Source organism: Pelodiscus sinensis, chromosome 10 (assembly GCF_049634645.1).
Source record: "Pelodiscus sinensis isolate JC-2024 chromosome 10, ASM4963464v1, whole genome shotgun sequence".
Taxonomy (NCBI): domain Eukaryota; kingdom Metazoa; phylum Chordata; order Testudines; family Trionychidae; genus Pelodiscus; species Pelodiscus sinensis.
In genome coordinates, this window is record NC_134720.1 from 21,096,442 (window position 1) to 21,117,177 (window position 20,736).

General features: G+C 44.2%; 1 protein-coding gene across 11 annotated transcripts in view; it reads right to left on the reverse strand.

Annotated features, from left to right (window-relative positions):
- The window catches only part of TFDP2 (transcription factor Dp-2), a 189,468-nt gene that overhangs the window by 71,864 nt on the left and 96,868 nt on the right, over nt 1-20,736 (reverse strand). The window contains exon 4 of one of the 11 annotated variants that reach the window (XM_075937647.1): nt 3,287-3,608. The exons of 8 other annotated variants lie outside the window; for them this stretch is intronic. The gene's annotated coding sequence lies outside the window, so the exon portion shown is untranslated. Of the gene's footprint in view, nt 1-3,286; nt 3,609-19,205; nt 19,254-20,736 lie in introns of those variants that run through there. 2 more of the 11 variants (XM_075937649.1, XM_025185118.2) reach the window with 2 other exon arrangements.

Consider the following 20,736-nt stretch of genomic DNA (forward strand, 5'->3'; position numbering starts at 1 on the left):
GCTAAGTGGAAATTCTGCAGAAAAGCACCTGGGGATTACAGTGGATGAGAAGCTGGATATGAGTCAACAGCATGTGCTTGTTGCCAAGAAGGCTAATGACATTCTGAGCTGCATTAGTAGAAGCACTACTAGATCCTACTAATAATCACTTCAAGGGAAGTGATTATTCCCCTCTATTTGGCACTGATAAGGCCACCTCTAGAGTACTACATACAGATTTGGGCCCTCCACTACAGAAAGGATGTAGACAAATTGAAGAATCCAGTAGAGAGCAACAAAAATGACTAGAGGGCTGGAGCACATGACTTATGAAGAAAGGCTCAGGGAATTGGGTTTATTTAGTCTACACAATAGAGGGGGGAGGGAATTTGATAGCAGCCTTAAACTACCTGAAGGGAAATTCCAAAGAGTATGGAACTAGGATGTTCTCATTGGTGGCAGATGAAAGAAGTCTCAAGTTAGAGCGGGAGAGGTCTAAGTGGCATATTAGGAAAACCTATTTCACTAGGATGCTGATGAAGCACTGGAAAGAGTTATCTAGGGAGGTGATGGAATCTCCATCCTTAAAAATCTCTAAGACGAGGCTTGACAAAGTCCTGGCTGGGATGATTTAGTTCAGGCCTGCACAACATGTGGCCCGCAGGGGCTCACTGTGCGGCCTGTGACAACTACAGGTGGCGCCACCCCATCCAATCCGCCAGCCGGGCAGAGGAGCAGAGCGCTGCTGGGGAGGGGGAAGTGCGGCAATTCTCGCCGCCGGGCTGCCTGCGTGCAGCTCCAGCATGAGGCGCGAGCCAGAGAGCAGGCATGAGCCAGAGGGTGGGACGCCAGCAGCCGCCAGGGTGCTGGCGTGATGTCACAGCCAGCGACCGCCAGATTAAAAAAGGCAGACGCCAGGTAGGGGAGGGGAAGGGGTTTGTGCTGAGGGGAGTGGGGCAGGGCAGGAGAAAGGGGAAGACACCAAGGGGTAGGGTAAAGGAGAGACAAATGCCAGGGGGCCAAGTGGAGACACGCGATAGGAAAAAAAAAAAAAACTCTTTCAACAAGAATTTTTAGCCGTGTGTTTGGTATTTTTTGGGAGAGCATCCCTTGTGGCCCGCGCTATTTTCTTTGGATTAATATGGCCCTCATCACTTTCCGATTTGTGCAGGCCTGATTTAGTTGGTCCTGCTTTGAGCAGGGGGTTGGACTAGATCATGGTCCCCAACCTTGAGGGGATGCCGGGCACCCGGGGGCGGAGCCACTCACGCGCCGTGCACACGCCCAGGGGCTGGTCCATGCACGTGCCCGGGGTGGGACCACTCATAGCCGCGTGCCCGGTGCCACCCATGCGCCACACTCCCGGGGCCGGCGCCGGTCCTGTGCCGCATGCCCAGGGGTGGGGCTGCTCATACTCCACGTGCCCGGGGCCGGAACAGCCCATGCACTGTATGCCCGGGACCGGCGCCACTCCTGTGCCGCGCGTCCAGGAGCCGGCAGCGCCCATGCGCCGCGTGCCTGGGGCCGGTGCCGCTCCTGTGCCGTGTGCCCGAGGCGGGGAGGGGGAGACACCCATACACCGCGTGCCCAGGAGCCAGCAGCGCCCACGTGCCACACTTCCAGGGGCGGGGCCGGCCTGATCACTCGGTGGGCGTAGAGAAATGGCCCGGCGGGCGCCATGGCACCCGCGGGCACCACGTTGGGGACCACTGGACTAGATGATGTCCTAAGGTCTCTTCCAACTCTAATCTTCTAAGATTCTATGCCTCAATGCTTTCTATAACCATATTTGGTTTCTCTTAAAAATACAATTCATATTTCTATTCCTGATGATGCTTTTGGAAATAGGAGAAACAGTACAAGTCAAGGTATTTGGACAGTTTGATATTATCAGAACCTGATTGACTTAAGTACGTTGTAACAGATGGTTGTATCTGTAGAATGTAGGTAGACACTAAAAGATGATATTCCTATTATCAGTTTACTTCAATATTGAGAAAACCTTAATGGTGCTTATTTAATTGATTTGTTAAGAGTTTTTTTAAATGTTACACCAATACTGAAACTGGAAGAAAAACAATGCAACATATTCAGAGTTTATGAACTAAACATTTTGATTAAATATTAAAGTTTTGTTCAGTTGTTAAACTGGCATTGAATTTTTTATAATGGATATTACCTATCTCCTAGAACTGGAGGGGACCTTGAAAGGTCATTGAGTCCAGCCCCATGCCTTCACAGCAGGACTAAGTACCACCCCTGATGAATTTTTGCCCCAAATTCCTAAATGGCCTCTGCAAGGACTGAACTCACAACCCTGGGTTTAGCAGGCCAATGCTCAAACCACTGAGCTATCCCTCCCCCACCTCTTGTCATACCAGTCTCTTGAAGTGCTACAAATATTATAACACTTTTCAGTAAATTGGCCCCACCCAATATGAGACTCACACATGCCAGTTATAATTTAAAATATTTTCACATACTTTTGCTCATGTTGAGTTGTGCTTCATTCCCTCCCTCTAAGATTTCAAAGTTGCTAGGCTAAGCTGAAGAGACTGAATTTTCCTTCAAGTCATAATACTAACAAACCGTAAGAGACTAATTTAGCTATAATGTCTTCACAGCATTGCTTCGACAACTAGATTATATTTAGATTGTGCAAACCACTTGAATGTTAAGAGTGATCATTATGGCCTTTACTTGTACTCTAGTGCCCTCTAGAGTAAATAGACAATAAAGCAGGTGTCAGAACATTCTTTTAAAAGTCTCTGAAGGATAGTTGTGTTGGGCTGTAATTCTCCAGCTCATCATCTGATGAAGTGGGTTTTGCCCACAAAAGCTCATGGTACTATACATACTTTTGTTAGTCTCCAAGGTGTCACAGGACTACTCGATCTTTTAAAACGTCACATCCACAAACAAGTAAGGCCCCAAAATGGACTGTTCGGCCTTACCACTACAGATGGGATGGAGTCAAGTTTTTAAGCTTGTCGCTGAATTTTTCTACTCCTTTCAGTGTCAAAGCTGCAAACTGTCATAATCAAAGACACTGAAGAGAAAGTGGGTGACAAAATCTCTCGTTAGTTTCATCTGAAGAAAAGCTCTGTGTAAGCTTGAAAGCTTGCCTCATTCATTTAGTATCTTCTTTTTTACTGTATGTAGAATCTAAGTTTTTCCTTTAAAAATCACTTTGCAACAGAAAATGGTACAATTTAAAGTAATACCTTTTCTTTCTAACCCAGACTGACAAAACATAACAGTTAAACTCTATGTGGGCTTTAGGGATGTAAAAGTGTAAGCAGGTAACCTTATGCTTATCTGTTACTGGTACTGGATACACTCTTCATAAGGCTGCCGAGAGCTGCAGCAACCACTCTGGGACTGAGGGCCCTAGTAGCCCCAGCAGCTATGCAGGGCTGGCAGCCCCATGGGCCTGGGATCTCCAGCCACCCTGCAGGACTGACAGTCATAGCGGCCCCGGAGGCAGTGTCAACACAGGACTGGCAGCCCCAGCAGTCCTGGCAGCAATGCAGGGCTAGAAACCTTTCATTGTTGGCAGCCCCGGGGAGCCCCAGCAGCCGCAGTGCTGATCGCAGGGAGCCACAGCAGCCTTGAGAACTTCAGCAGTCCTGTGGGGGAGACGAAATTAACTGTGTAACCAATAGAAATTCGGTATAAAATTTCTTTTATATTTGTGGTTTAAGAAGGGGGTGAGTGTGAATCTGGGAAGTTGTCTGTGGCTAGTCAGTCCTATGAGGAGCCAGGTAAAAGTTTTCCTCCAGGTTTGCATGAGGAAGATAGCTGTGTGGCTACGAGTGTGGTTCCTGCATGTCTGCCTGGAGCCTCAGAGGCAAGGCTAGAGCCAGAAACAGGACAGGGAGAGCCCAGTTCTTTGTCTACAGGACGTGTGTATCAGCCTGAAATGGCTTAAGAGAGTGCTGTGGGCCCAAAATTAGTTTGGGGGACAGCTGAAGCCCAGAAGTGGGAGGGGGAGGTCTCTGATCTCCCCCCAGATGAGTCTGTGTGTTTTCCTAAAGGGGGGTTGTGCAGAAACCTGCCTGTTCAGGGGGTAAAGGAAACTCAGGAGGAGTTGGTGGTGGCTCAGTAGAGTGACGCTACTGTAGAGCCAGGGGAAGGTGAGCTTTTGCTTGCAGAGGGTCATAAGGAAGAGGATCCTTATGGTGAGGTTGGCCAGCAGGTTGCTGTGCCTGAAAAGGGTAAAAGTGACTTGGGGTTAGAAAAATCCAGTGGGGACAAGAGTAAGGAAGTGGCAGAGGGACTGGAGGTTGTTTCAGATGGAGTGGAGATAGCCAGGGAGATGAAACAGCCCTCTGGTGACCAAGTGACTGTGTTTGACCAGCCTGCTGGGGAGCGTGTGTAGGGCTGAAACATGAATGGTTCCAGTTTGGTTCTGTGAGTGAACAAGGAATCTGTAAGTCTAGTACACCCAGGCCCTGTCTCTGTGAGGCAGTGGCCCACGTGGAAAATTAGATGGAAAACAAGATTGAAAGCAGGGTGCTAGAGGACTGTCTGTATGGATTGCTCCATGATTACGGTAGCTGGGGAGAGAAAGAAAATTTCATGGCCATTGTGAAAAATCAGGGGACAGATCACTTGGGAAATCTAAGCCCTAAAGTACAAATCAGGGCACAACCATTAACCAATACCAGGTTAATAAAAAAAGGAAGAGAAAACTTTTATCACCACCACAATATTCCTGTTGCAAGCATAATGACCAGATGGAAAAGCAACAAAATAATATACTCATGGAGAAATTCCATGGGCCTAGAACTTAGTTACAAAAGAAAGCCAAAACATCAGATCCCATTTCCCAAACCATAAAATAATAAAACCTAGCGGATTTTCTAAACTTTACCCTACTTACAGAAAGTGAAGAATTTTTTCTTGGAGAGAAAGACATGTCTGTCTCCCTCAGTAGCTGGAGGGAACTCTCAGGACAAAGTAGGGAAAACCAAACATTCCTTTGTCCTAGTTTGAAATTCCTACCTACATTCCTACTGGCTGAATGTACCTGGTTAGGTAAGGTTAATCCCTTAGTCCCCGGGCTACTGGCTAACCCTCATGATCAGGACTGGGGAGAAGTTTTATACCAAAGCCTGGTAGATAAGGTTTTGGGGTTCGTTTGCTGGCCCCCACTTCTGCATTTATTGTGCCAGAGTGGGGAAGGAGCCATAACAAAGGGGCAGGTGACCTCTTTTATTTTATTTGCTCAATAACTTCCCCCCTCTTGCACCCCCCCACCTCTTTTTTTTTTTTTTACTCTTCCTCTTTTCCTGAACAAAAAATCCTTAGTATTCCTCATTAAAAAAAATTATTGTTTGGTGTACCTCGATCTTAAAAAGTTTAAGAAACACTGGTGTAGACTGTCACTAGGTAGTCTGTAGTACTCACATGTTTTAGCAGGTCAAACTAAATCCCGAATCTTTACCTCAATCAGTTAAAATTGGTTAAAACTACAACTGTCTTATGTTCACTAGGATTTTAATATGGGTTAAAAAGACATCTTTTCTCTAGTGAAAACGTTGATTATGGCTTTTCAGTTTGGATGAGTGCCATACATTCAGGTGAATTACAACAGAAACCGGTAAAATAATGAACGCTTGTATAATACATTCCATTACTGACTAAAAGGGTATCCACAATTGTTAAAAATGTTCAAGAAACCAAATTGAGTTGAATTTATTGTCAAAGACAAAACAGAACAATATATAAAGGACATACATACCCTTCTTCTGGGAGGTAATACTTATGCTTCAAAGATATACATTTCAGCTAGTTGTATTTATAGTATGATTTTAGAAACTACACTTCTCTTTACACATTACTTAAAGTTTAAGGCCATATCTACACTAGTGAGCTCACAACAGCACAACTGTACTGATGCAGCTGTAAGATTGCTTGCACAGCTGCTTTATGCTAGTAGGAGAGAGCTCGCCTGACAACATAATAAAACTAGCCCCAAGAGCGTTGGGGTAAGGGATTTTCTCCCACTGACACAGCACTGTCCACATAGGCACTATGTCAGTGTAACTTATGTTGGTCAGAGATGTGGTTTTTCACACATCTCAGGGTACGTCTAGACTACAGGCTTTTGTCGACAGAAGTTTTGTCGACAGATACTGTCAACAAAGTTTCTGTCGACAAAGAGCGTCTAGACTACATTCCGTTCTGTTGACAAAGCAAGCTGCTGTGTCGACATAACAGTGTAGACGCAAAGGACAGTGTAGATGCAATAACGCCTTCTGTCAACAGAACTCTGTCGACAAAGGCGTTATTCCTCGTAAAATGAGGTTTACAGCCGTCGACAAAACTACTGAGTTCTGTCGACGTTATGTCGACAGAACTCAGTGACAGTGTAGACGCAGGTATAGTTTTGTCGACAAAATTCCACTTTTGTCGACAAAACCCTGTAGTCTAGACACACCCCGGGTAACAAATTATATTGACAAAATGTTAAAGTAGACATAGCCTGAGTTTAACCCACTAGTTTCTGCCAGCTTTGACCTTGGTACCAGGGCTCCCTCTAACTTGTGCAGTTGCCTACTACGGCCCATGCAGGGGCTGAGGGCTGCTCCACAAAGGGGAGAGGCACATCCTCTAGCCACAAGAGGGCCAGCAGGGAGGTGCTGTGCCAGGAAAGAGGCACGCTCTTCCAGCCTCAGCAGGGCTGAATTAAAAAAGGGGATCTAGGGCAGTGATTCTCAAACTTTTTGGTCTGTGGCCCACCTGGCTCAATGCAAACCTTTCTGTGGACCATCAGTTGCTAATGGAAACTTGCCATTAATAACATTAATTATGCCCAAATCATTTTGCTAGTGCTGGTTTAATTTAGCCAGTAAGAAAGAAAATATTAATTTAAATTATTAAACACCTGAAGCGCTTCACCTTTCTCATGTTAGTTTAATAAACTTCATTTTAAATAAAGTAAAATATTAATTTATGTCCAACACAAAAGATTCCCATGTTTTCTTTCTTTATGGCAGGGATGAGGAACCTTTTCTGGGTCAGGGGCCACTGACCCATAGAATAATCAATTAGGGACCACATAAATGAGGGGAAAAAACCAGCTTCCAAAAAATCCCCAATCCTCTCTGATGTAACCCCCAACTACCACAACTAAGACACTTCATTCATCTAGCACTCCAGCTCTACTGGAGAAGGGGTAGGGACAAGGGGGACTGAGCTTCCCATAGGCCAAATTTAATCTTCTGGGGTTCCAGGTTTAGTGGATTTAGTGGTACTAGGGATGTAAGAGAGTAGTTAACTAGTCTACTACCCAATAAGTGTATGGTTATCGGGTAGTTGAGTCAACTGCTCGCATTCCCCCCTCTCCTTGCTGCAGCAGGGCGGGGTGGGAGAGGGAGGCACTGGGGTTGCTGACGCCAAGTAGCTCCTATCTGCAGAGGGTTCCAACCTCCCACTCGGACACACACACACACACACCCCTACACACAGGGATTGCTGCTACAAAGCTGCCCCTGTCTACAGTGGCCGGCAGCAGCCCTTCTGCGTGGGAGTTCCCAACTCCCCACTGACACCCATGTACTGGTCTGCTGCTGGCTGGGCATGCATCCCGGATCAGTCCCAGCTCATGCAAGGTGTGGGACCAAACCCCACTGGGGCTCTGCAGTTTAAAATGCAGTAGGTGCTGGGGGCAGGCTTCCTTGGCTCCTACTGCCTTTTAAAATTGCAGAGCCACAGCGGGTTTGGTCTGACATCTGGCACAAGCCAGGCTGCCTACTGAGTAATTGAGTAGTTGACACCTGCCTCTTAACATCCCTCATTCTTACAACTAGACTACACTCCACCTGATAGAACAGACATTAATGGAAATTTGACAGATATTGTGTACAAGAAGGAATTTGAACATGTGCAAAAACACTGAGGAGAAATTTGCCAATGTAAGCCTTGATGGGTGGAACAACATACAAAATGATCCAGTGACATGTGCTCGCGTGACAACCAAGATGGGATTGCATATTTTTCAGAAACAATAGTCACATCAGAAAATGCCCACACAACAGAAAATTTAAAGGAAGTAGCAGTAAAAGCTGTAATGAACTGTGAACAAAAATTCAACTGTCACTTTCACAGTTTTATCACAGACAATGCTACAGACATGGCAAAGATGAAGATATTTAGAAGAAAAAACAACATATGGCTGCAGTGCCCATTTAATGCATCTTTTAGCCAAAGACTTAAGTACATCTTCTTCAAGAATAAAATAAAATGATGCTGAAGTCACAAAAATACTTTTGTGACAATCATATTGCTTCAGCTTCACTGAAGAGAGCAAGAGGATCCAAACTAATTGTCCCTCAAAATGTTTGATGGAATTCTTTGGTACACTGATTTAAACAGTGTATTAAGATTTGTCCTACTCGCATACAACTTTGGGAAGAAAAATCTGATTAAATAGCTGAAAATATTTAAACTGAAATGTCTAACATTGCATTAAAGAGGAATGTAGAGGATATGCTTAGGATACCGAAACCTATTATCCATAGCCTTAACCAAAATCCATAGCCTTAACCTCACTGAAATTGCTGAGGCACTGCTGATGCTCTTGAAATTTGGAGGTCACGTCAATAGACATTAACTAACAAAATACCTCACCAGAAAATTAAACTACAGGCAATAAAGAACTGATTGGATCAAACAGTAACTCCACCTCATTTTCTTGTGAACATTTTTAACCCCAAATATTAAGGTAGATGCCTAAATTCTGAAGATGCTGCTGCTGCCAAGGCATGAGCATCTCAAAATCACTCTTCAGTTATGCCAGTCATAATACATTTCAGGGCTGGAGCAAAACCATTTAATCAGTACATGATTATTGATGATGCTTTGAACAAAGTCACTACTCTGAAATGGTGGAAATCATTAGCCAACCATCTTGAAACAGAGTTCCTTCAGTTGCTAAGCCAACTTTTCACAGCAGTAGCTTCCTCTGTAGGCACAGAGAGTATTTTCATTGTTTGGTATTATTCACTCAGAGCTAAAAAATTGACAGAACTGAAAAAGCAGGAAAACTCTTATTTCTATTTCAATCTATGAATCAAAATGACAGTGGGAGTGGGGAAAATGAGAGCTAGCTCTAGAAGTTTTAAGGACACCATACATTTAAAGTTCTGAGAACTTGTTTTTAGAGTTAATAACATTAATTGTTTTTTTAAAAGAGATAACAGTGAATGGGCAAACCAGGAGACTGCTGCAAATACAAACATGAAATGTTTATGTAACATTTAAGATTTAGTTTAATAAAATACAAGTACTATTGTGTTCGTGTATGAGATTTAGTTTTTACCTTTCCTAATGTACTGCTGCTGCATCTGCAGCTTGATACAGGTGATGAGTTTTATGTACTATTCTCTAAAACAAAAATCAAGTTATCTAAATACAAAAAGTATATCATCTTCGATGTTGTAAAATGTTATACTGAGTTGTAAATTAACATGTTTTAGTGATCAGATTTTCACCATTATTTGAAAAAGTCTATCCAGTCTTTAGGTGCTTATGGACTATTTGTTTTTCCTGTTACATTCCAGCTCTGCTTTCCCCTTGATATTTTTATACCCCTCACCCCATTTTTCCCCTTCTTCCTCCCTACCTTTTGCCTTATTTATTTTAGTTATGGACATCCAACACTCTGGTCATCTGAAGTAGTAGGCTGTGCCCACAAAAACGCATGATACCATCTACATGTTTTGTTAGTCTCTAAAGTGCTACCAGACTATTCATTATTTTTTAAGTTTATCCAAATCTTGTTGTCCATATAGGCATTTGTAGATTTTAATCAAGTCATCCCCTAATCTTTTCTTTATTAAGATACATAGATTCAGGTTTTTATAGTCTATCTATAAGACATGTTTTTCAATTCTTCAAACACACTCATGGCTTGTCCCTGAACTCTCTCCAATTTATCAGCATCCTCTTTGAATTGTGGATACCAGAATGAGCCACAGTATTCCAGAAGCAATTGCAAGTGCCAAACAGAGAGGTAATGTGACTTCCTAACTCCTATTCCATATTCCCATTTATACATTCAAGAACTGCATTAGCCTTTTTGGTTAAAGCACTGCTCTTGGAACTCACACTAGTAAATATAATGCTCAGTTGTTCCCAAATGCATCTCCTTAAATGGCCCTAAAAATCTCATGCAGGGTTTCAGTTAATCATCTGCAGGATGATTCTTCCCCCTCCCTCTGCCGTACTTCACTTATGGGTGGTGAAGGTGGGTTTTTTTTCCCTTCTCTCCTCCTGCCTTCCTATGAAGCATCAGAAATGACCACAGTTGGAGCAGGGAGTCCGACACGTTTTGCTCTGAGTCTCTGGAAGGGGCGGAGCCTCAGGCAGAGGGGGCAGGACTGGGGGCTGGCCTCCCCTAGCCAGCCTTTGAGTGCCACTCAGGGCTCTGAACATTTATAAGACCTGGGCTCTGTCTGCTGCTATTGTTGCAGATCAGTGTGGCTTACTGTGCTGATATTTATACAGCTCTCATTACTGTCTATATGCTAATTAAAATGCCAAAAGTAAGTTCCAGAATGGTGTAAATTACATTAAAATGTTAATATTCTGGCTTTTTCCCTAATTGTGCATGGTGTTACTACTACAGTATCTAGGGAAACATTTTCTAAACTGATGATTTTATCTTAATACTATCCATTTGCTACTAAATGGATATTTTAATGGCTTTTCTCCAGGATGTGAATTGATGCATTTACTCTTTTCTTAGTATATGTTCAGTTACAATTAAGTTCTAAGTCTATTCTATTTATAATAAAATATTGCTTAAAATAGCTTTATCATATAGGTTTGTCTTTAATATCCTCAATATCTTCCCATGTAAACTGTTGCTTTTTTGGCTGTACTTGACAGAGCATGTTCTGAAAACAGTAGAAAATAATCACTCTCCTGGGGAAAGATATTTCAGTTTGTGGAAAAAATATCTCCATCACCCCCCACTTCCTCCCAAAAGCCATGGGGAGGGGAGTTATTTTTACTAAAAGAGTGAGGCAGAATCACAAATATCAACATTTAATTTTGCTTTTAGAAAGTCTCATGAGAACATAGATGAGTTAACAAGGTAGATAACTTCCTCTTCAAGCTTGCTTGAATTTTTCATTGTGACAAAAAGCTAGATTAATTTAACTGTGGCTTAGGTTTTAAATTTTGCAAAAAATTGAGCTACCACGTCAGACACATTACTGAAAATAAGGTAAGCTTAGCAAAAGACAAAGGTTATTTTTGAATGGAGTCAACAATGCCATATGTTTCTATATTACATGTAAGACCCATTTTATGCACCAGTAATGTGGAATAAGGTACCTACAGAAAGGGAGCAACATTTGCTGATAGTGATAGGCATGGTGGCAAGTACATACCAAGTTTTATGTCCCTGAGGAGGAGAGAGTACAAGTAGGGATGTGATCATGTAAATGTGTCAATGGTTAAACAACGAGCCTGGGAGGTGGTGGGGAGAGGTGCAGGTGGGAGCTGATGCTCGCTGGGAACAGGTTTTTAAGCAGGCTCCCTTGTAAGAGCCGGCTCCTGAGGAGCTACCTCCTCTCCCATGTATAAACATATACTCACTGAAATAAATGCATTTTTAACATCCCTAAGTACAAGTCAGAGTGACTTTAAAAACACAAGTACTTTATGAATGTCAGTTTGAGGAAATACAAGTAATCCAAAGCAGAAGAAAATGGGTGCACCCCCATTTTCTCTAAGTGGAAGAAACCAAGTAGATGAAAGAATTTAGTACTGCAAACTAGGAAAAAAGCGCTCTGTGATGGGGTGGCGCAACCCCACACTAACTGCGTTCCCCCCAGAGGAACAGGGGGACACGGAGCGGCTTTCCCTGCCGTGAGGGACGGAACCGGGGGGGGGGGGGGGAGGCGGCGGAGACGTGCCGCCCAGCAGGCAGCTCAGCCAGCGTTTCCCCGGATGCCGCGGGGGCAGCGCCTTCCGCGTCGAGGGAGGCGGCGGCAGTGGGGGGAGGTGCACTGCCCCGCCAGCCTCGGGTCTGGTGCCCCCGCGGACATCCCACGGGAAGCCCCAATACCCCTCAATGTCGGCCGGAAGGAGGATGCTGAGAGGGGTTGGGTGCAGCTGGGGACAAGGGGGTGGAGCCGCTTGTGGGACACCGGCGCAGGCGTCCTGGAGGGGAGGGGCAGCGCCCTCCCTGGGATAAAAATGGCAGAGGCCCTAGGGCCAGGGGGAGGAGGGAGAATGCCAGATGAAGGGACTGAGAGTCTCAAAGAAACACCAGGACAAGCCGGCTGGTGAGCGAGGGAGTGAAGAAGCAGCCCAGGGCGGGTGCAGACCAGAGCCCGCAGGCTGATGCATTGAGGCACCTTGCCCCATCAGCCAGGTGAGGGGAGAGCAGTTATTCTCCTCTGCCTTAGGGCCCTGGGATGGGGTCTGGAGAGAGGGAGGGCCCGGACCCCCCTCACCTCCTCGCTCGGGTGATTGGCAGGGCGACCAAAAGGAAGGTCAACAACTCTCATCTCAGCGAAACCAGAAGAGACTGGGGCAACAAATGGGGCGGTGAGACATGACCAGGGCAGGCAGTGCCAGGGGAGATTTCATGGCAGTTGAGAAGAGAGTTATAGACCTGTAAGAACAGCAGTGAAGGCAAATACTGCTAGTGGTTGATCATGATGACTGAGATGCAGTGGTTTATGGAGTTACCTGTGAGTGACTGGGTGTATTTTGCTATAAGGTATTTGTAGTGTAGACAAGAACACATCCATAGTATAATAATTGTTTATTTATCATTTCTGACCCTGTGATATACATTTCTCTCCAACAGAGGTTAACTACACGTTCAAAGGCCCTGAAATTTATAATCTCTCAGGTGAGGACAACAATATAGGTAGAAATAATGTTCAAGAAGAATTCTCTCCTCTACTACAAGCTACATTCTGAATGTTAAGCAAAATTTTGGTCACTCTACAAATTATGTTACAAAAAAATGGAACTCATATGGAGTATCCTCAAACAGCTATGAACAACTGGTTTGTCAGAACACAGTTTAAGAACACTAATTCCTCACTTAAGCTCTCATACAACAGCAACTACAATGGCTGTTTTTCTGCAAAAACTCAGAGCATCCACACCTCAAGCACATTTTTACGCAAGAGAATTGAAAGAACTGAGGGGTTGTTTTGCACAATTGGTATTCCTCTTTCTAGGAGGAAGGAGCCTTTTTGCAAAAGAGTTCTCTCTCAAAAAGGTGCGTGTGGACAGGGAAGAGGGTTTTTTTGCACAAAAAGAGGAAAAAGTACTAACTTGGTGGCCATTCTGTGCATACTGATCATCAGTGCTTACTTTCGAGAGAGAGTTTATGAAGTCTGGATGGTATCTTTTGCAAAAGCCCATCGCTTTTTTGATGCGCTTTTGCAATGTGGACGTGCTCTTGCGCAAGACGTTTTTGCAGAAGATCTATTCCAATAAAAGCTTCTTGTGCAAGAAGCCTGCAATCTAGACGTAGCTTCTTTGAACAAAATAGAGCTGTTTACTGTAAAAGGAAAGCTCATTTATGCAAAAGACACAGTTTTCTTAGAGGCCTGCCCAAGACTGTGGGATGCTGGATTTAGACTAAATGATCCTTGCAGTCTCTTCTAATCATATGATTCTATAAACTTTCATAGGATCTAAAAACCACCACAAGACAACACCAATTTCCATTCAGAGCAAGGACATTTTCTTCAGTTTGGCCTTTGGAAGTAACACACACAGCATGCATTTAAAAATTAATGTAAGTTTTTTTAAAAAAAATTATATGCAGCTTTCCCCTAAGTGGTAGATGAGACGACAGAACTACTGTCACAAAGCTTCTCCTCTGTATTGCGTGGCCCCTCGCTTTCTGGCAGATTGCTCACTTCTAAGGCTCACAGCTGCCTTTACTTTAGACACTGTCTCGAGGGCATCAGCTTGCTGTTTGTTGAACCACCCTCATCACTGGCCAGTGTCAGGGGAAAAAAAGAGGAAACTAAGTGATATGGGATAGGACATACCCCTTTAACACAATTAGACCTTTACTGGTGCTAAAATGGGGAGGTGGTTATGGGGGCAGGGGGGTGCACCTAGCTCCACCCTCTACACTGGATTCCAGCACAGGAACCCTATGATAGCAGCTGTCTGTAAAGTTTCCAGTATCAGCTGCATGACAGCTACAATCCCCTGGGGCACTTCCCCACAGCCCTCCCCAGCACCTTCCTTTACTGCAGGCTTTTCCTCTTAGTACATACTTGTGCTTGCTCCTCCCAGTCATTCCAATGCACCTTCTCTGTCCAGCTCCTTGCATGCATGAGCTAACAGAAAGGGAACCCTTTTGAAACAAATCTCAACTGGTTCTTCATTGGCTCCAGGTGTGCTGATTAGTTTAGCTCACTTGATTCTGGAAACCTCCTAATTGGCTCCAGGCATCTTAATTGGCCTGATGGATTCTGGCAAGTTCCTGCTGGTTCCAGACTAGCCCTTCTTATTTTATGCTGGGAACAGGAACCTATTTAATCCAGGGCTAATACTTTTCCCTTCTCTCACTCACCAATAGCCCTCTTGCCTAACCCTGTCACACTACATATTACATGTTAAGATGACAGTCATGTTTCTGAGGTGCTGGAATGTGCTCAAAAGCCACAGTCATTGTGTTGTGATAATTAGGCCAACATATGTACTGCAAATGAAAGGTTCAACTGTAAAAAGTGAATTAAGGTTCATAAGATAGCACAATAACCTAAAATAACAAATGTTGATGAGAACAGGTGTGAAAGAGGAATAGACAAATTAGTGCAAAGTGGCCTACTGATAAGGGCAGTTGATAAATTGTAGTTAACTGATACAATTAATTCAAAAACTTAATCATGATTAATCACAGTGTTAAACAATAGAATCCCAAATGAAGTTTATTAAATAGTTGTGGATTTGTTCTATATTTCCAATGTTGATTTCAATTACAACACAGAATACAAAGTGTAAAGTGCTCACCTTGTTATTTTTTATTACAAATATATGCACTGTAAAATGATGAAAGAAATAGTAGTGATAGAAATGTAGCCGTGTTAGTCTGGGGTAGCTGAAGCAAAATGCAGGACAATGTAGCACTTTAAAGACTAACAAGATGGTTTATTAGATGATGAGCTTTCATGGGCCAGACCCACTTCCTCAGATCAAATAGTGGAATAAAATAGTCACAACCATTTATACCAAAGGATACAATTAAAAAAATGAACACATATGAAAAGGACAAATCACATTTCAGAACGGGAGGGGGATGCGGGGGGGGGGGGGGGGGAGGAGGAAGGAAGGTAAGTGTCTGTGAATTGATGATACTAGAGGTGGGGAGAGTGGGATGTTTGTGAACTAATGGTATTAGAGGTGATAACTGGGGAAGCTATCTTGGTAATGGGTGAAATAGTTTGAGTGTTTGTTCATTCCTTCTCGGAGAGTGTCGAATTTTAACATGAATGACAGTTCCTCTGTTCATTTTTTTAATTGTATCCTTTGGTATATATGGTTGTGACTATTTTCTTCCACTATTTGATCTGAGGAAGTGGGTCTGGCCCACGAAAGCTCATCATCTAAAGACTAACAAGATGGTTTATTAAAGTGCTACATTGTCCGAAAGAAATAGTGTTTTTCAATTCACCTCCTACAAGTACTGGCATGCAATCTCTTTACTGTGAAAATATAAGTTACAAATTAGGGATGTAAGCAACTAGTCGACTATTTGATAAGCATTTGCTTATCAGATAGTCAAGTAGTGACTTGACTAGTCGCTTCCCTCTCTCCCCCATTGCCTCTATCAGAGAGGGGAGGGGAACAGGAGCCTGTGCTGGAGGAGCAGGGGAAGCAGCACCACCAGAGGGGACTGCTTCAGTCCCTGCTCACATTGGTTCCCACTGCAGATGCTTCTGCTTTAGAAATTTAAAGAGCCTGGGGCTCTTTTACATTTCAAATGCTGAAAGGAGCAGGAGGCAAGCAGGGATTCAAGCAGTCTCCACTTGCCCAGTGCTCTCTGTCCCTCCCCTACCTACCCCGCCCTCGCCCCGCTTCCTTTATGAGGGCGACAGGAAATGGTGCTGGGGGAGCCAGTTTAAAAGCTGGTTCTCCCCAGCACCATCTCTGGGGTGCCACCTGCCCCCGCCACTGCCTCTACCAGAGGCAGCAGAGGGGGGATAGGGGACACTGCTGCAAAGCAGCCCCTGTCCACAGGGACCCCAGCGGGGGGGTTGTCCCCTCCCCCCAGGGACAGGGGCTGGAACAGAGGTTGCTCTGGCACCAGCCTCTGTTCGCAGTGGACAGGAGCTGCTGGACAGGGGCTTGTGATCGCTGCACCTCTGCATTTGAAATATGGATTGCTACAGCTCTGCACTGGCTCTTACTACATTTAAAAAGCAGAGCTGCAGCGCAGGAGGTTCTGGAGCTGGCATGAGCCAGGACTGCTCATCAGCTCCTGCAGCTTTCCCCCACTGCAGCTCTGCAGAGCAGCTCTTAACTAATTGTATAGTTGATACTAGTTGTATCAAACTATACGATTAGCCAGTTAATCACATTTTAGCATCCTTATTACAAATGTAGATTTTTTTTGTCACATGACTGCACTCAAAAACAAAACAATGTAAAACTGTATAGCCCACAAGTCTATTCAATCCTACTTCTTGTTTTGCCATTTGCTAAGAAACATATGACTTATGAGGAGAGGCTGAGGGACTTGGGTCTGTTTAGTCTGCAGAAGCGACGAGTGAGGGGGGATTTGATAGCAGCCTTCAACTTTCTGAAGGGAGGTTCCAAAAAGGATGGAGAGAGGCTGTTTTCAGTAGTGACTGATGGCAGAACAAGGAGCAATGGTCTCAAGTTACAGTGGGCGAGGTCCAGGTTGGATATTAGGAAAAACTATTTCACTAGGAGGGTGGTGAAGCACTGGAATGGGTTACCTAGGGAAGTAGTGGAGTCTCCATCCCTAGAGGTGTTTAAGTCTCGGCTTGACAAAGCCCTGGCCGGGTTGATTTAGTTGGAATTGGTCCTGCCTAGAGCAGGGGGCTGGACTTGATGACCTTCTGAGGTCTCTTCCGGCTCTATGATTCTAAGTTTGTTTACATTGACAGGAGATAATGCTACCTGCTTCTTATTTACAATGTCACCAGAAAGTGAGAACAGGTGTTTGCATGCCACTTTTTTAGCTGGCATAACAAGGTATTTACTTCCAGACAAACTAAATATTTGCATGCCTCTTCATGCTTCAGTCACGATTCCAGAGGACATACTTCCATGCTGATGATGCTCTTTAAAAAAATGCATTAATTAAATTTGTGACTAAACTATTTCAGGGAGAATTGTGTCTCCTGCTCTGTTTTACCCACATTCTGCCATATATTCATGTTACAGTAGTCGTGGATGATGACCCAGCACATGGTCATCACACTTTCACAGCAGATTTGACAAAATGAAAGAGGGTAACAATGTGAGATTTCTAAAAATAGCTGCAGCACTCCACTACAGTTTAAGAATCTGAAGTGCCATCCAAAATCAAAGAGGGACAAAATGTGGAGCATGCTTTGGAACACCACTTTCATGTAGAAACTACCAAATCCAAACCACCATAAAACCTTTTGCTGGTGGCATCTGACTCAGATGATGGATCATTTTTATTAAGAAGCCAGCATAAGCATAGACACGGGTCCTCTGAAATGGTGGTGGAAGCTACGGATGTGAAAGTTTAACTGTGTAAATGGTTAATCAATGAGCTTGGGGTCATCAGTTAATCTTCATGGTTACATATAGGCTCCCCGTATACACGGGGGACTGGCTCAAAAGCTAGCTCCCAGTACACAATGGCTCCCAAGAAGCTGCCTGTTCATGGTAGCAAGTGAACTGCCACCCCACTTGTAACTGATGATTTTTCAGTGTTTACACAATTACTTAATTACACTCATTTTAACATCCCTAGTGGAAGCATGAAGGGACATATGAATCTTCAGCGCATCTGGCATTTAAATATCTTACCGTGCCAGCAACAACAGTGCCATGTGAATGCCTCTCTCACTCCCAGGTGACACTAAACAAGAAGCAGGCAGCATTATTTCCTGCATAATTAGCTGAACAAGCAGAACTGAGTGGTCTTGCAAGCTCTCAAGTTTTACATAGTTTTCTTTTTGAATGCAGGGTTTTTTGGTACGTAATTCCACCTTTGCAAGTTGAACTTTCGTTATGAAGAGACTGCAGAATAGCATTTGTATGAGATAAACTAAAAAATATCTGTAATCAAAAATATTCATTAGCAAGGTCAGAAAAGAATCTGAAGAACAGCTAGAATCTGAAGAACAGCTAGCCAAAAACTCAAAAAGCAATAGCAAAAAAAAATTAAGTACATAAAAAGCAGGAAACCTGTAAAAAACCAATGGGGCCAGAGGATGATCGAGAGCCTAAAGGTCATTGTGGATAAGGTCATTGTGGAGATAAATTAATTCTTTGAATCACACTTTATGGCTGAGGACATGAGGGAGATTCACAAACTGAAGCCACTCTTTTTAAGTGATAAATCTAAAGAACTGTCCCAGATTGAAGTGTTGTTAGAGGCGGTTGTGGAACAAATTAATGAACTAAACAGTCTTCAGGATCAGAGGGCATTCACCTAAGTGTTCTTAAACTCAAATGTGAAATTGCAGAACTACTAACTGTGGTTCGTAATCTATCTTTCAAATCAGCTTCTGTACCAAATGACTAGAGGATAGCTAATGTGACACCAATTTTTTAAAAGAGCTCCAGAGGTGATCCTGGCAATAGAACAGCAATCTCCAATTGCCTGGACTCTCCTGTCAAATGTTGTCATTATACAATCATATTTTCCTTTTTAAAAAAATATTTCCATACCCTTGTACTATGAGAAAAAAACAAACAAAAAAGAAGAGCCACACACAGAAAGATTTATATTTAAATTATCTCTACTCAAAGAATTCTCTTACAGATAAAGTAGGTAAGCATGCAGGCTTTGTGTGTTTCATTTTATTCAGATAAATAGTCCCAGCTGTCAAAATAAAGAACTGGTTTCTGTCCAATATCTCAGATATTCCTTCTAATAGTAGATAACATAATTAATACAACAGTATGGTTTTTAACTTGATACTGTTCCATAAGAGTATTTAAATAGTTTGGTTTACCCTACTATGCAGAAATTAACCAGTAAGGGTGATGCTTACCAGGTAACCGATTAACCAGAAACCTGTTCACATCTCTAGCAGAAATAGGTTGCTCCTGAAAAAGTAAACACACACCAAAAGTGTGTTTGAATTTGCACTTAAAGGCTGATATAATCTGCAGCTCCTTATATTCCCTGCTCCCCTTCCTCAACTTACACTTTAAGGCATGGGCTCGAGGTCACCTATCTGTGGCAGGGGGCTACATTTGCACTGCCAACAACAGAAAGCATAATTCAGAATCTGTGGTAGTGTGACGGGGCAGCCAGGCCCCACACTAAAGCTAAAAGGGCTCACTTGGCCGAGAGGGCGGGGCAGACCCCACCCCTACAGCCTAGCTGGGCCTGTACCCAAATAAGGCCGGGGATAAAAGCCAGGGAAAGCAAACCGGCAGAGGAGGTAACTGAGGAGGCAAGAGTGCAGGGAAGAGATCCCGAGCTGGCACAGCCATCGCCGGAGCCCAACCGGCCATCACCGCCACTGCAGGAGCAAGGCCTGTTGATACAGACACTCGCGAGCCACCAAGTTAATAACAGACCCCAGGACATCGGCACAGACGGGGAAGAGGTAGGAAGTAGCCTAGGGCAGAGGGAGGACCTCCGGGAGGTCGGTCTGTTCTGGCAGACTTCCCCGTCAACTGGGCAGTGTTTAATGATGTTGCCAATAGGGCCCTGGGCTGGGACCTAGTGGAGGAGGGGGGCCTGGGTTCCCCTACCTCCCCCAAAACCCTCGTAAGCCAGCCTGCAGGATTGTGAACAAGGCTTGGCTTTGCAGACTAGGCCAGACAGCCGTATTTACCCTGATAAAAGGTCACTGTACTATATAGACTTGGCCAGAGAGACGTATTTACCTGGACAAAGAGGCACTGAACAATACAGACTTGGCCAGAGGGCCGTGCTTACTCAGATAAAGGAGCACTGAACTATGTGGACGTGGAGGGAGGGCCGTTTGCCCGCTGGTAGAGGGGTCCTAGACTGGGAGGGACAGGCTAAAGTACTTATGTATTCCCGGAGCTAAGTTAGATTCGCGCCGGGACCAGGGCCTGCCCCTTCACAGGTAGCAACAGAGAAAGCTGTAGCATGACAGAACTCAAGCATGCCAGGAGTTTTCAACTGCTGTGTTGGTTAGCCCCGGAGATGATTGTGTGCACTCAGATGGGTGAGATGCCTGGGTGGTAAAAATGCCCAATTTCATTTCTATGCTACAGCTATAACTATCATCATCACTGATGGAACTGAACCAGTGGTCAATGGGGTGAAACACAGTTTCCGTTTAAAAACAAACACAGAAGCACACACAAGAAGTAGGTTTGCAAGGCAGTGATTTATGAACTTGGTAGTTCTCTCTCTCATTTGCAATCATTTATTGCATCCACATTAGGGATGTAAAATCCTGTTACATGTAATGTGTAACTGGTTAACCAATTAAAGGGTGGTGGCAGACTGGAGTGCCCCTAACTAGGCTGGAATGTCTACCCACCCCCAACCTCCCACCAAGGACAGAGGCTCCAGCTGGTTGGAGCACTTCTGCCTGT